Source organism: Dermacentor andersoni, chromosome 10 (genome assembly GCF_023375885.2).
Source record: "Dermacentor andersoni chromosome 10, qqDerAnde1_hic_scaffold, whole genome shotgun sequence".
NCBI classification, from domain to species: Eukaryota; Metazoa; Arthropoda; class Arachnida; order Ixodida; family Ixodidae; genus Dermacentor; species Dermacentor andersoni.
This window is the reverse complement of record NC_092823.1, coordinates 26762584-26776585: the sequence shown is the minus strand read 5'-3', so window position 1 is coordinate 26776585 and position 14002 is coordinate 26762584.

Here is a 14002-nt window from a genome sequence, read left to right as displayed (position 1 = left end):
GCTAAATTGGCCAGTATTTTGCTCGCATTCATTTATTCGTGAATATATTGATATGAAATATATTGTCTTAACAGATATCTAAAATGTGCCCTAGTTCTTGGCCGATCCCCCTGAGCGGGTATGCGACTAAAATATCATCATCATTATTATTATCATCGTAATTGCTTTCATCTCAAGCACAGGACCTGTAGAAGTGAAGCAAAAGCGTGTTTCGTGTTTGAGGCCGTGTTCGTCGAGGTGAGTCGATTTTACAGACTTCTCACCATACAGCGTAATTATTTGTTTTCTCGGACTGCGAAGGCCTAGCCTTACGACAAGAGCAATTGCAATGTAACTCAGAGCGTCCGTGGACTTCATCCAGCCTGGCCTCCATGTCCTACTAGAATGAGCTGATAGTTTATTAGCTTGTTGTCTCTACAAATACCGTCGCAATAATAAAATAATGTGTAACACCTTCTGACGTGTTGAGAGGATCTTGCATTGAGCTTTTCTTTTTTACTTCGCTTACAGTCGACTGGCCGTTAATTTTATGGCTAAGGTATTTTTAGAAACATAAAATTGGGCAACAACGTGCCTTGGCCACAATGCTGCAAAGAGCAGCCTATGTAAATAGGCCGCGGAACGTTCCTCTTAGAACTGCGTTAGCATAGGTGACTGTATGCCACTGGTTCAACAAATTGTTGAGCAGGCGTGTCTACATTGGCTTGTCGCTGCTACACTTACATCGCGCTATGCTATTGGCTCTGACTGTTTATATTAAGGATACTTCGCTGCACCAGGCTACCTTGATTACTTCTCAAGGAGTTGAGCGAAAATGTGGCTTTTATTTTGCGCTTGGTATGTTTTTTTTTCTTCCTGATTATTCTTTTTAGTGTTACCAAAAGTAAACACTAGCCGGTTTAGCGTTAGTGCTGTCGTCAGTTCTTCATGTTTCTTATTGTTATTTTAATGCGTTGGCACTTTTAGTGTTAGGCTGAAAAAAATTAGTTTTATGTGGTCTAGAATGCCAGTCAACTGCTTTACTTATATGGGTGTTGCACTTAACTTTAGCCAGACTTTTAAAATATGCCGCTGCGCTCTAAGACGGCGCGACCAAATGCATGTTGCTCACTTTTGTATGCAGTGTGTCACACTAATTCTTCTAATTTGCTTAATTAGATAATTAGTCAAGAATTAACCAACTTTGAAGCAACGAAGCTAGGAAAAAAATCCAATTAGGAAGTTTCAGATCGGTTTACAAAACTTTCGAATAAGCAGTTTCTGTCTCCTATCTATTAAGTATTAGTGTTCTTCAGCTTACTGCGGATGCCCGTTCAAGACAACAAAAAAAAGCACCCCGTGACATACCCTCTTACGCATCGTCATTGCACTGCTCGCAAGCGTTCCACGCACAAACGAACATAGCATTTAGCGGGGTGTGCCGCCGCTGCATCTGCTTGTCGCTATCACGAACAGCGGCGAGGGAAGCGCATTGTTGGCGTAAAGCACACAGCCCTTTTAAGCGGCAGCATGCCCTGCTAGATGCCATGTTCGTTTGTACGCGGGCAGTTAGGGAACGCTGCAATCACGCCACGCAAGCGCGTACGTCAAGTGGCATTTTTAATGTGTTTTTTTTTTAATTTCGTGGGAGTCCGCACTAAGCTGAAAAGCGCTTATACTTAATAGATAGAAAGTTAGAAACTGCCTAATTGCACGTTTTGCAACGCGCTCCACAACTTTCTAATTAGAATGTTTTGCCTAACTTTGTTGCTTCAGAAATTTGTTAAATAGTGTTGTTAATTATCTAATTAGGGAAAATACGAAAGATAGCTTGACGCACTACATAGAACAGTGAGCAGCATGCATTTGACCGCGTCCTCTTAGAGTGCATCGGCATATCTTTAAACTCTGGCTAAACTTGGCTGAAGCACCTTGTATATGTACATGTATCGCCTTTCTTTTTTTTTTTTCAAAGTCCCAATTTTTTCTAAGATTGCTTGTGGCAGATGGCAAAATTCTAATTCTTGCTCCAAATTACTCGATGACGCGGTCATTATTTTTCCGAGAAATCAAAATGTTTAATCAAATAATTACATTAATTTCCGTATTCTACGGCGCATATTTAAATCTACGAATAATAGCCGGTGAGTTAGCAAGGCGAATTCAGTTGGAACGAATTCTCAGGACTGCAGCAGCTTCAAGATATTAATTTTCAATGTGTCTGATGAAATGCATCGGCATTCTAGTTACTTTCAATGAAATGCTATTGTATCATAACAATAACTGGAACATGAAAAATGCAAACAGTGAAATAAATAATGGAACACGTAAGACATATCTCCCCTCCTTCTTTTTTCTTGAAGACCACGTCTCCTTTAGGGACTTCAGATTTATGTGGGGTTCGTAGGGTGAGAGTTTCAGGCCAGTTTCGCTTCGTAAGTTAGTCACTTAGGACAAGGAAAGAAGCATGACAATGAACCTTGGATAGACGCACGAAGTTAGCGTGTACCTGTGCACGGAGAAGTCACAATGCCCATTTAGCGTAAAAGCGGCCAAATGAAATCCGCATGTGGCCGTGTACACATCACGCGCCTGAAACCGGAACCGGAAGTGGGGCTTTATTACACGAAAAGGCGATTTGTGTCGTTGTAGTGAGCGTAAAACAACGAAAAAGGCCACTGGCTCACTGCCTACCGAGAATATCCTCGACTCTGTTTGGGAAGTGGGGTTGGAAAACGTCTTCATATCGGTGAAGACGTCCCGCGACACCAGCCACCAATGTTGGGCAAACGGCAGGACGACGAGAACAGTGAACATTACCCGCAGACGACATACGCATAGTCTCCTACTGGTCTGCACTCATCTGGGGAAATCAAAAGCCGGCACAGGGGCAAACCGGAGTCTGCGTTTACAGCTTCTGCCTGATGGTCGATGAGCGAACAAAATATATCTACTCGACGGCGTGGAGGGCAGTTCTCGAGCGTTTTTTTGTTTCGGAGGATTCAGGTACATCGATTTGCGTAATAACTGACGGCACGTTTAAACTACAAACTGTCTTAGGTAACACATGTAATCTCCAGGAGAAGGCGTTATTTTTTACATCTGTATTGCCGGATGCAAACAAAAATTCTAGATATGCATGCAAAACACGCGGAATGCGGGGCATGTAAATTCAACATGAGGAGCCAAATCAGAACAAGATGAAAGTAGGAACCAACGTTTCGGCAAGCGGATTCGTCTTTTGCAAGGTGATATATGTCTCTCTATGTCGCCTTGAAAACGACAAGTCCACATATCGAATGCTTGGCTCCTGCTTTCACCTTGTTCTTGTTTTGCTCATCATCTAGAATACATGTGTTCGATAATGTCAAAACATGCCCGTAGATGACACGAACATTTCAAAGCACGCTTTGCGTGACACAGGTTGTTTCTATCAGTTACACTTTCTGCCATGTACGCACCAACATGCAATTGAGCGGCACGTGTTTCTCGAAAATGGTATGTTGACGCTTTGTTTCATGTCCGGAATTACGACAACGTTCTCTTGTACCAATTTCGTGCCACTGAACTATCTACGTGAAGGTTCAGTGTAGCAATAGTGTCAAATATAGTCTCGAGCGAAGTTTGTAGTCTCTGTAAAGGCCACGCCGACTCTTTATTCTACTTTCACAGTGCTCACGGGACGATACAGCATGTGGTTATCATCACCATCTCTACGTGAAGATGTAAACGTCCCATATGTAGACGCCTCTCCCCTTGTCCTATGTCCACTAGAATACCTAAAATTCGGAAATTTACCAGACGAAAGTGACCAGAAACCCAGACCCTAGGAACCCCAAATCAACTTGCCAAAGTGGCAAAGCAATGAAACATGGTAAACGAGCCGGGCTAAAACATTAAACGACGTGCTGTGCAGTGATGATTATACAGAGATGATCCACGCAGTGGAGTTCTTCGTGATTGTGCAGTTCAAAAATATTGTTCTCGCCTAAAACAACCTTTACTATGTTTTAGAACTTTCTAAATGGATCCACCGCACAGCGTACTATATAATGCTGATTAAGCCATATTTCTACTTGGAGCGCTAAACTGTGAAACTTAAGCCTCGAAGTGAGTGAACGTCATTTTTGACATATCTCTCATTTCTTGCACTTTGTATTTCATTTTTATTTCACCATTCATGATTAGTACAGGAGGAGGTCCCGTAGTTACAAAAACTGTAAGGGTGAGGTTAACGGAAAGTTTAGGGTTTATTTCTTGTCAGAGTATCTTTAGATATCTAAATTACAGACATAACAAACCCATCTTGTGAATATATTCTTCAAGAAACAATTAGTTATTTCTATAAAAAAAGTAAGTATGGCACGATTGTAGCCTATTTCTCATTAGTAATGACGTAAATTAAAACGAAAATAGTAAACTACAATAGTCATGAAACACTGCCGTCTGCAGTATAGGGTGAAAAAAAATTGCTGCAATAGGTCAAGGAAGCAATTTTTTTTGAAATTTTTCTGCCCTAGAGTTTCACTTTTGTCCGCAACCTTCGAAGCCCCCGCACGGCTTTGGAATTTTTTTTTATTGCGATAACAATTATATGTACACTCCAGTCGCATTTTCGCCGTCGTCATCGCCGTGATGTTCTCTATAAAGTCCTAAAGCAATAACATCGTCGTCACGCGCCATATGCTGAATCTGCGAGTGAAAGCACGCGATGGGAGCCGACGATCGCAGCTCGATTCGGCGTGTGCGCAAGAAAGGAAAGCGGGGAGGGCAGCATGCTTTCTACTGTCACACACATGGTCTGGGGTAGAGGAGGGAGATGAGGAGCTGTCGTTCTCCAGCAGCAACTCCGTGCTCTGCCGCCGCGCGCGGTAGCACGAGCCCTGTCTTGAAAGCAATCTGCAGAGAGTAGGTGTGCCGATGGCGCATACCTTTGTACGTGCAGCGTTCTCGCCACTCAGTTTGCGGTGATGTGATTGACAGCACGAACTTCACTCGCTGCTGCTGCCGCGCTTCCTCGCGCCAGCGTTTTGATAGCGAGTGTCCGCGGTCATCGAGTATGATGCGTTCATGTTTGCTTTGCGCGCTGACACCATGGTTGGTAAGTTAGTAAGCGAACGTTTACAGCTTTATACAGCCGATAGTACTACCATCCTTACTTCGTATAGCTGTCTACTAATTTCCTATCGCCATCGATGCTTCGAGTTTAGGGCGAAACTGCGGCTTTTTTAAGCAAAGTCACAGATGGACAAGAAAACACCAAATATATGTGAGATGGAATGACCCATATATATATATATATATATAGTCATATCATGAGAAGCCAACAAACACTGACACCAAGGACAACATAGGGGAAATTGTGCTTAATAACTGAAATAAAGAAACGATAAATTAATGGAAATTAAAGTGGATGTAAAAACAACTTGCCGCAGGCGGGAACCGAACCCACAACCCTCGCATTTCGCGTGCGATGCCGACACTGACATTATTGTGCATTTCCCTGTTGCCCATGATGCGGATACTGCTAACGTAATAGCACTGACATCCCATGTGCCATCTCACCGAATATCACAGGATATTCTTTGTCGCTCTATTGCCGATGAACTCGATGCGACACAACGTGAGCAGCTACTCACGCTTTTAAATAATTTTCGCGCCTCTTTTGACTCGAACAAAGCGTCATTAGGCCGCGCAAATACCGTTTCTCACCACATTGATACGGGACATCACGCACCATTACGCCAGCGTACCCCGTGTCATCCACTCAGCGTCGTGTCATCACCGAGCAAGTTGAAGACATGCTAGAACGTGGTGTTATCAAAACATACTGCATTCATTGGTCGTCTCTCGTAGTACTAGTTAAGAAAAAACGATGGCTTGATTAGTTTTTGGGTGGACTATCGTAGCCTCAACAAGATTACACGATGTCTACCCTCTACTGCACATAGACGACAACCTGGATTGTCTACATAGTGCCGTGTTCTTTTCTTCTTTGCTCCAAAACAGCTGTCAATGCGCCTGAAGGTCTGTAGGAGTTTACGGTAATGCCATTCGGCCTATTCAATGCACCCGCGACATTCGAAAGGATGATGAACAATATTCTTTGAGGCCTCAAATGGACGACGCGTTTGTGCCATTTAGACGACGTGGTAGCTTTCTCCCCTGATTTCACCACTTACCTCTCTCCGCTACGCGGAGTTCTGACTTCCCTGGGCACCGCCTGCCTTCAACTTAACTTGAAGATGTCCCGCTTCGAAGCCCGCCAGCTGGCCATATTTGGCCACGTCGTTTCCAAGGACGGCGTCCTTCCCGACCCTGACAAGGTCCGTGTTGTCGCAGAATATCCATGGCCGACTACAGTGAAAGAGCTCTAAAGCCGGCGTTTACTATTATTTTCGTCGCTTTGGGCGCAATTTTGCCTGCATCATCGCAGCCCGGAGGAAGCTCCTGGCTGGCCCTGGCGACTTTCGCGATTGGACTCCGGCATGTGACCAAGTCACCACCACTTTGCGTCGCCTGCTTACCTCACCGCCGGTTCTACGCCACTAAGACCCAAGTGCTCCGAGCGAAATTTATACTGACGCCAGTGGCGTTGGTCTTGGAGCCGTCCTTGCGCAACGCAAGCATGGCTTCCCAGAATATGTCGTTGCATATGCGAGTCGGGCCCCCACAAAGGCCATGCAATACAATACAATACAATACAATCTTTATTGTGTACAAGGAAAACAAAGTACATATAGCAGGCCTACCGAAGCCTCAGAGGGCTCGACTGGCAGTGCCTGACAGTGAGGTCACAGAAAATTGCTCAGGGTTAATAGCGGAGTCAGCTATTAGCGGGTCGGAGCAAAATGTTGAACAGGTATACAAAATGTTACATCAAACATCGACAATTCTAAGTTGTTTCTTAATCTCACGTCTTGTGTTTGCTTCTAACACAGGCGTTGGCAAATTATTCAATATGGCTGGAACATAGTATTGCCGCGTTCTCCTTCCGTACTTTGTCGCAGTATTGGGGATGACGTAGGGTTCCTTCGGTCTTAAGGAGCGGACAGGCGTATATCGTGTTTTAAGATCATTATTCCAGGAGTGTTTAATTACAACCCTTTCGATAGTCAGAGAAGTGAAGTTTGGCAAATTCAACAACCTAAAGACGTCTGCATCTTGCTTTGGACACAAATCCTAAGCCACTGTTGACAGCAGTGAACATAAAATTGAATTAATTCTTGAGCTCCACCTAAGAGTACAATGGCCATGCACAGTCAAGCCATAACGTAGCACACTGTAGACTAAAGCATGCACAATTATTTTTCGAACGGAGATTGGCATAAGACATCGCATATTGTATAATACACAGGAGACCGCGCGCAGCCTTTTACAGATGTGGGATGATTGTGAGTTCCATAAAAGATCACAGTCAAAAAGCAACCCAAGATACTTAACAGAAGATGCACTTTTAACAGGTTGACATGTACATCCAAAACAGTCTGATGTAAGAATAATGATGTCGTAGGCAGGATTTTTTTCATGGGGTTATGGAAACAGACAAGTCGCGTTTTAGAAGGGTTGATGCTTATTAAATTAGCCGCAAACCAGTCCATAGCTATAGTTGCCTCATTCTGTAAGGAGCTGATTGCATCAGAGTAATTAGTTGCACAGGATACAAGAACAGTATCATCGGCATATTGATATATATAATTACCTACTACATTGGACAAATCGTTCACATAAATGTTAAAAAGCAGGGGGCTTAATATTGAGCCCTGAGGGACTCCAGAATGAATACTGCTAAAGACACTTAAACTATTTCCCACCTTTACACACTGTCGTCTATCCTGCAGGAAGTTAGTTAATAAATTCAAGAATGACCCACGAAGGCCTAGGAGAGACAGTTTCTGCAACAAAATATCATGACAAACACTGTCAAATGCCTTAGAGGCATCCATAAAGAGGGCACATGCTACCCAGTTATGGTCTAGTGTCATGTTTAAAAGATCAGAGAAAGCTTCTAACAGTGTTTGTGTACCCTTCCCCTGTACAAATCCATACTGATGTGATGATAACATACTATGCTTATCTAGAAACTGTGTTACCGTAAGAGCCACATGTTTTTCTAATATTTGAGCTATACAGGGAATTATCGAAATAGGTCTGTAATTTTCGACACTATTGCGTGCACCTTGCTTGTGAAGCGGAATTACTATTGCGGTTTTCATATCAACTGGAATCACACCACCATCCAAAACAAAGTTTAAAAGGGATAGCAATACATGTTTAATTGCGTCAAAATTTCTCTGAAGTTCACGGACAGAAATTTTGTCGAAGCCAGGTGATTTGTTCGTCTTAAGATTGAGGACAATGGACCTTAATTCTTCAAGCGATAGTAAATGAAGATATGCGGAATCTAGCAAGCTATCTGTTAAAGTACACACCGATGGTCGCCGTGTCCTCGATCCCGAGACACTTGAAAAGAACTGATTAAATAAGTTTGCCACAGTTTCGTCATCTGCAGAAAAATAAGATGAAAGGCGCTGTTTAGGCGTTGAAATGTTGCCGCCTCTAAGGTTATTGATTAGGGACCATGTTTTCTTTATGTCAGATCGAGCTTCTTGAAATTTCTTTCTAAAATAAACGCGCTTCGCAAGTCTGATCATTGCATTCACCTTGTTTCTGGCACATTTATATCTTAAGCGCGTGTCGTTGCAGTTTGACGACCGCTTGGCCTTGGTCCACAACAAGTCTTTTTCCTTTATAGCAGCTAGGATTTCGCTGGTTATCCTTTTCTGGCTCAGGTTACGTTGCCTGATTTTGACAACGCGTGTTGCCGCCTGCCTAAAAGCATCAAGCGCAGCTACAAATTTGCGGTACATGTTTTCCGGTGACACAGTGCATAAAAAATTACCCAATCATTTTTCTGGAATAGTTTATCGAAAAGCCTTGGGTCAATTATACAAATTTGTTTGACAGAGTTAATAGCCTCCGCTAACAAAGGATTCACAGTCTGTTTCAGTGAACAGCAGACAAAGTAGCGGTCAGAAAGCTTTACCTGTGCAATGGTAGATTTTACTTCCAGATTATGGGCTCTAACATTTACATGATCAATGCCGGATGAAACAAGACGTTGAGATAGGAATTGTTCGCGAGTTGCTGCATGGATTGTCATTTCAATTCCCCATTTAGATAGTGTATCTAAATAATCAACTATTCCTACTGTTGGACGTAACGTATCTATATTAATGTCACCTGTGAGGCAAATACATTCATCGGTTCCTAAACGTCATAACGCGGAATCGAGCTCAGCCAAAAAAAAGACGCCTGTTACCACATGGGGGATGATATACAGAAAGCAAGGCCAATGAAAATCAAGGATTAGATAAGCGGAGAGTAACAGTTTCGGCATGGTCTAAAGCAAGTGTAGTTCGGAGACTGACCAAGTGTTTTTTATGAAGACAGCCACGCCTCCACCTTTCCGGACCGGACGAAAAAAGGAGAATAACTGATAGTCCGGTAGCGCGAAACTAGAAAATAGACCTGGCGAGATATTTATCTTGGTGAGTACGATGACATCAAAAAGCAGTGGAACAGAAGATAGAATGGCTACTAAATGGTACCAGTGCCTACGAATGCTTCTGATGTTTACGTGAGTAACATGGAAAGCGTCGTTACTCGGATAACAAAAAAACCGCGAAACTTCTAAAAGGTCATTGCAAACCTTGAAAGTACTGCCCATGACTAGATAAGCCTCTCAATGTCCAATTTTCTATTAATTCTAACGAGTGGAACGCCGTCTGCTTTCCTTGCAAACACCTTGCCATTTCTTGTCCAGACGTATTTGAAGGACATTTCCTTTGCTTTAGTGCGAGCTAGCCAGAACAGTTCACGATTAACCCGTGTGAGGTTGTCATTGAATTACAACCGTGGAAAATCATTCTGAACTAATCCTGGCAAGTTTTTACGTGATCGAAGCCATTGTTCCTTCGCTTCAACGGAGCACATCTGGACAAGAATAGCTGGTGCAGTATTGTCCCTACTGGGTAGACGGTGGATAGCAGAGACTTGAGTTGCCGCAAAGTTAGGTACCTCAAGTTGTTGCGCAAGATCACTGAGGAAGAATTGCAAGTTCTCCTTTGGCTTGCTGGGAAACCCGTGGATCTCGAAATTCTTTCTCCTACTAAACTGCTCCATTTCATTCATTTGCTCACTTATTTTGTCGATCAGGTCTGACTGGAACTCGAGGGTAGAAGACAGCGAGTCAACCTTGGAACGTAATTCCGCCACCTCCGTCTGATTTTTGTTGACTGTCTCCTATACCGAGTCATATTTTGTTGAAAGAAGTTCTATTGAAGTCTGCATACCTGTATCGCGTTCTCGATCTTTTCAACTGAGTCCTTAAATGTAAAAATTTCCTGTACTTTCGTGGCGAGTATTTCTACGCTAGATGCAAGTCGGTCTAGGGTTTCATTTACAGCAGTATATTGCAGTGCAAACAATTCTTCTTTTGCTGTCTGTGTCAAGTCTCCTTGTGTGCTTTTTTCCGGTCGACATGTTTGGCACAGCCAGGTTTCACGTTTAACTGAACTCATTTTTGCGTAGCTGTTTTCAACTACTTAGAGCATCGTTTTCCAAGGTGGAAACCTTCTTGGCAAGCCGAACATGTTAAAAATTTCGCATCCAAAGGTAACGGCTTAGAGCAAGCAGCACAATCAGAAGGCATTTCTGTGCAGTCAGCGGCAAAAAATTACAATGATAAAATAAGTAAGAGCAAGAAGCTCACCTGCCGAAAGGAATGAAATGATTAGCTCTGGGAACGTATTTGCCGCTGACTGCAAGGAAGCCGAGCGATGCTGTTCCTAAGTAGGCATTACCAAGCGTCTGCGGTGCAGGCTAGGTGATGTGCTGACGAGAGGGTGACAGCTTGCGGACGAAAATTGCAGACGTAAACACGCTGTCTGCGCAGACCCTACGCAGATCCAGGTTCACCGACGCCAGCGGCTGCACTGCCCGTGTCTCAGTAAAGCGTCTGATGACCGCATGCAGTACCTGCCGAAAGGCAAGAAATGATAAGCTCCGGGAACGTATTTGCCGCTGACTGCCGCTGATTGCCGCTGACTGAAGGCAGAAACCGATTATTCTGCCACAGAAAAAGAATGTTTCGCTACAGTTTGGGCATTAAAAAAATTTCGCCCTTACGGGATGGCCATCCCTTCGACGTTGCGACAGACCACCACGTGCTGTGCTGGCTTGCGTCACTGAAATACCTGTTGGGGCGTCTTGGACGTTGGGATCTTCGGCTCCAAGAATTTAACATTCGCGTTGTCTATCGCTCCCGGCATCAACATTCTGACGCAGATGCGCTCTCCCAATCACTCATGCGATCTGATGAAACGCCACCCTCATCCATGGAGCGCCCGGATGCTACCCTTTCTGTTACTGACATCCCGTCTGAAGAGAGAATAGATCCGCGGATTGCGTCTCTCATTGACATTTTCACTAGTTCTTCAATGGCTACATGCCCTCGAGCCCTTCGTCTCGAAACCATCCAGTTCGTGCTACGGGGTGCCATCTTGTATCGGCCAAACTATCAGCCAGACGGTCCCAAATAGCTGATAGTCATCCCTCGCCATTTGCATTCAGACATATGCACGTATTTCAACGCCGGCCTACAATAAGCTCATGCTGGCATCCTGAAACCCTACGAGCAGCTCCGCCAGCGGTACTATTGGCACGGCATGTAATCATGGGCCCTATAACGTAAAACTATTCCAATATATTTCTATTCCAATCTCCTGACGTCAAATTTGCGTAACCACCGCCGCAAGCACCCGGCGGTCACCCGCAGGGTTGTTTGTACAGACCAATCAAACACTCTCCTCCTTCATAGGAGGTCACTTTTGTTTGCTTGAAAAACGAATAACATTGCCTACACTGAGCGGTGTGTCGTAACTAATTGGCTGACAAGAGGCGAGGAGAACGCTCAAGTGGAGAGAGATTCGCTGGGGCAGAGCCATTGCACTGAAAATCGATAACCGGATGAAGAGGGTGGTGCTGGCGTCTGCGATTGGTCGGCTTTCCCTTACTTAGCTTATGGTGGCTGGTCGAAAATCGCGACGGCATGCAACGGAAGCTTAAGAATGATGCTAAAACTGACCCTCAGCCAAGAAGAGTTGGCAGAATGAGGTGTTAAACGTGCCGAAAGTGCTCGAAAACGTTACATGGCCACGCAAGAAGTTTTATTATACGCAAGTACACCCATGCTCTCCGGCAGGTGCGAGTAGCCAGGGTCTCAGCAATCGGCGGCAGCCATCTTTTATTCCTTTCAGAACGGGGCAGCCTGCGGCTATTCCGAAGGAAATTCAGTTTTGTTCGGCATATTAATGCATCTTTATCGCGTACACGTCACATTGACGCGTTGAGTTTGTGCGGTTTTGTGACGTCGCGTGACAGGCGGGTGAAGTGGGTGCAGCCCGAAAACTTTTTACCAATAGCCGAGGGCTAATGGCGAAAAGGGGTCGAATCAGAAATAACTGTTTTTCTTTTTTCTGTCAAATCATGCATAATCAGTGCGTGCACATCATATCAGATGGGGAGCTATCGCGGTTTTCGTGACATCGCGTCACAGACAGGTGAAGTGGGCGTGGTCGAAAAAAGTTTTGACCAATCGTGAAGGGCTGATAGCAGAATTGGGATAGAAAAGTTTGGAATAGTTATACGTTATAGCGCCCCATATGTCTGGAAATACATTCGGCCATGTGCAGCCTGTCAGCGACGCAAGACGTGTCCTCATAAGACAGGCCCTCTGCAACGTTTACAAGGTCCTGCACGTCCTTTTTACCGGGTTGATATCCACATTTATGGGTTTCTTCCATGCACTGCTAACGGAAATCGTAGGATAATTGTCGCAGTGGAACATCTAACAAGATACGCCGAAACTGCTGCACTTGCTTCGGCTGCTGCTCGCGACGCCACCGCATTCACCCTATGACGTTCCGTCTTACGGTACGGCGCACTGTGAGAACTGATTCGCGATCAAGGCCGTGTCTTCTTGTCCGAAGTTATTAATGAGCTATTCGCCGCGTGCCGCACTATTCACCGCACGACTATGGCGTACCACCCACAGGCTAACGGGCTAGGGGAACAATTCAACCGCACTCTTGGTGATATTGTTACGTGTGGAAAAACACAGATGAAAGAGGGTATATACAGGCTATTTACACTGAAGCCAGACCGCCAGGCCGACACTCGTCCGCGCCAAGGGCACAGACCCAATTCGTCGTCGCTCTCGCGGCGGCTCGTCCCTTGAGCATCGCTCGATGATATCGTAATAATGTGCTCACAAAGTATGTTGATTCTGATCATACCCATTGGGACGACGTCCTCCCTTTTGTGACGTGCGCATATAATACCGCCACTCAGGTTACTACATGTTTCTCACCACTTTTTTTTTCTTTGTGGACGTGAACCACCCTCTACCCTCGACACCTTACCACCATATCATCCGGATGCCTCTGAATTCACCCCTCTTTCTGAAGTTGCTCATCGTGCTGAAGAATGCCTTCAACTGGCTCGCTCATTCACGTCGTCTGTCCAAGGCATCCAAAAAGATCACCACGACAACAATCAGCCCACACAGTCCCTCGCCATGGAATCTCATGTCTGGCTTTGGCTGCCCTTCCAATCTCCAGGCCTTCAAACACGAGAGTCCAAACACAAGAGTCGTTACCGGATCGTCTAATGAACACCGCCTGTGAACTTTGTGGTCGAACCGGTGATGCCATCTTTAGACAAGCGCCGACGTGATCGCGAGACGGTTCACGTAAGCTGCCTGAAGCCGTACCACGAGCCCCTTATCGTGTCATCACCTTAGGTAACCAGGATGGCTCCTATTCGCCGCGGGGGCAATTGTAGCGGGGAATGTGCCCATGGCGCTGTGCGCACTGCCACCGCTGCGGCGCGGGGTCCGTGCTCGAGGTGCTGATGCCAAGAGGTAGGACTGGTCAATAAGAGGTACTTGCGATACCTCGAA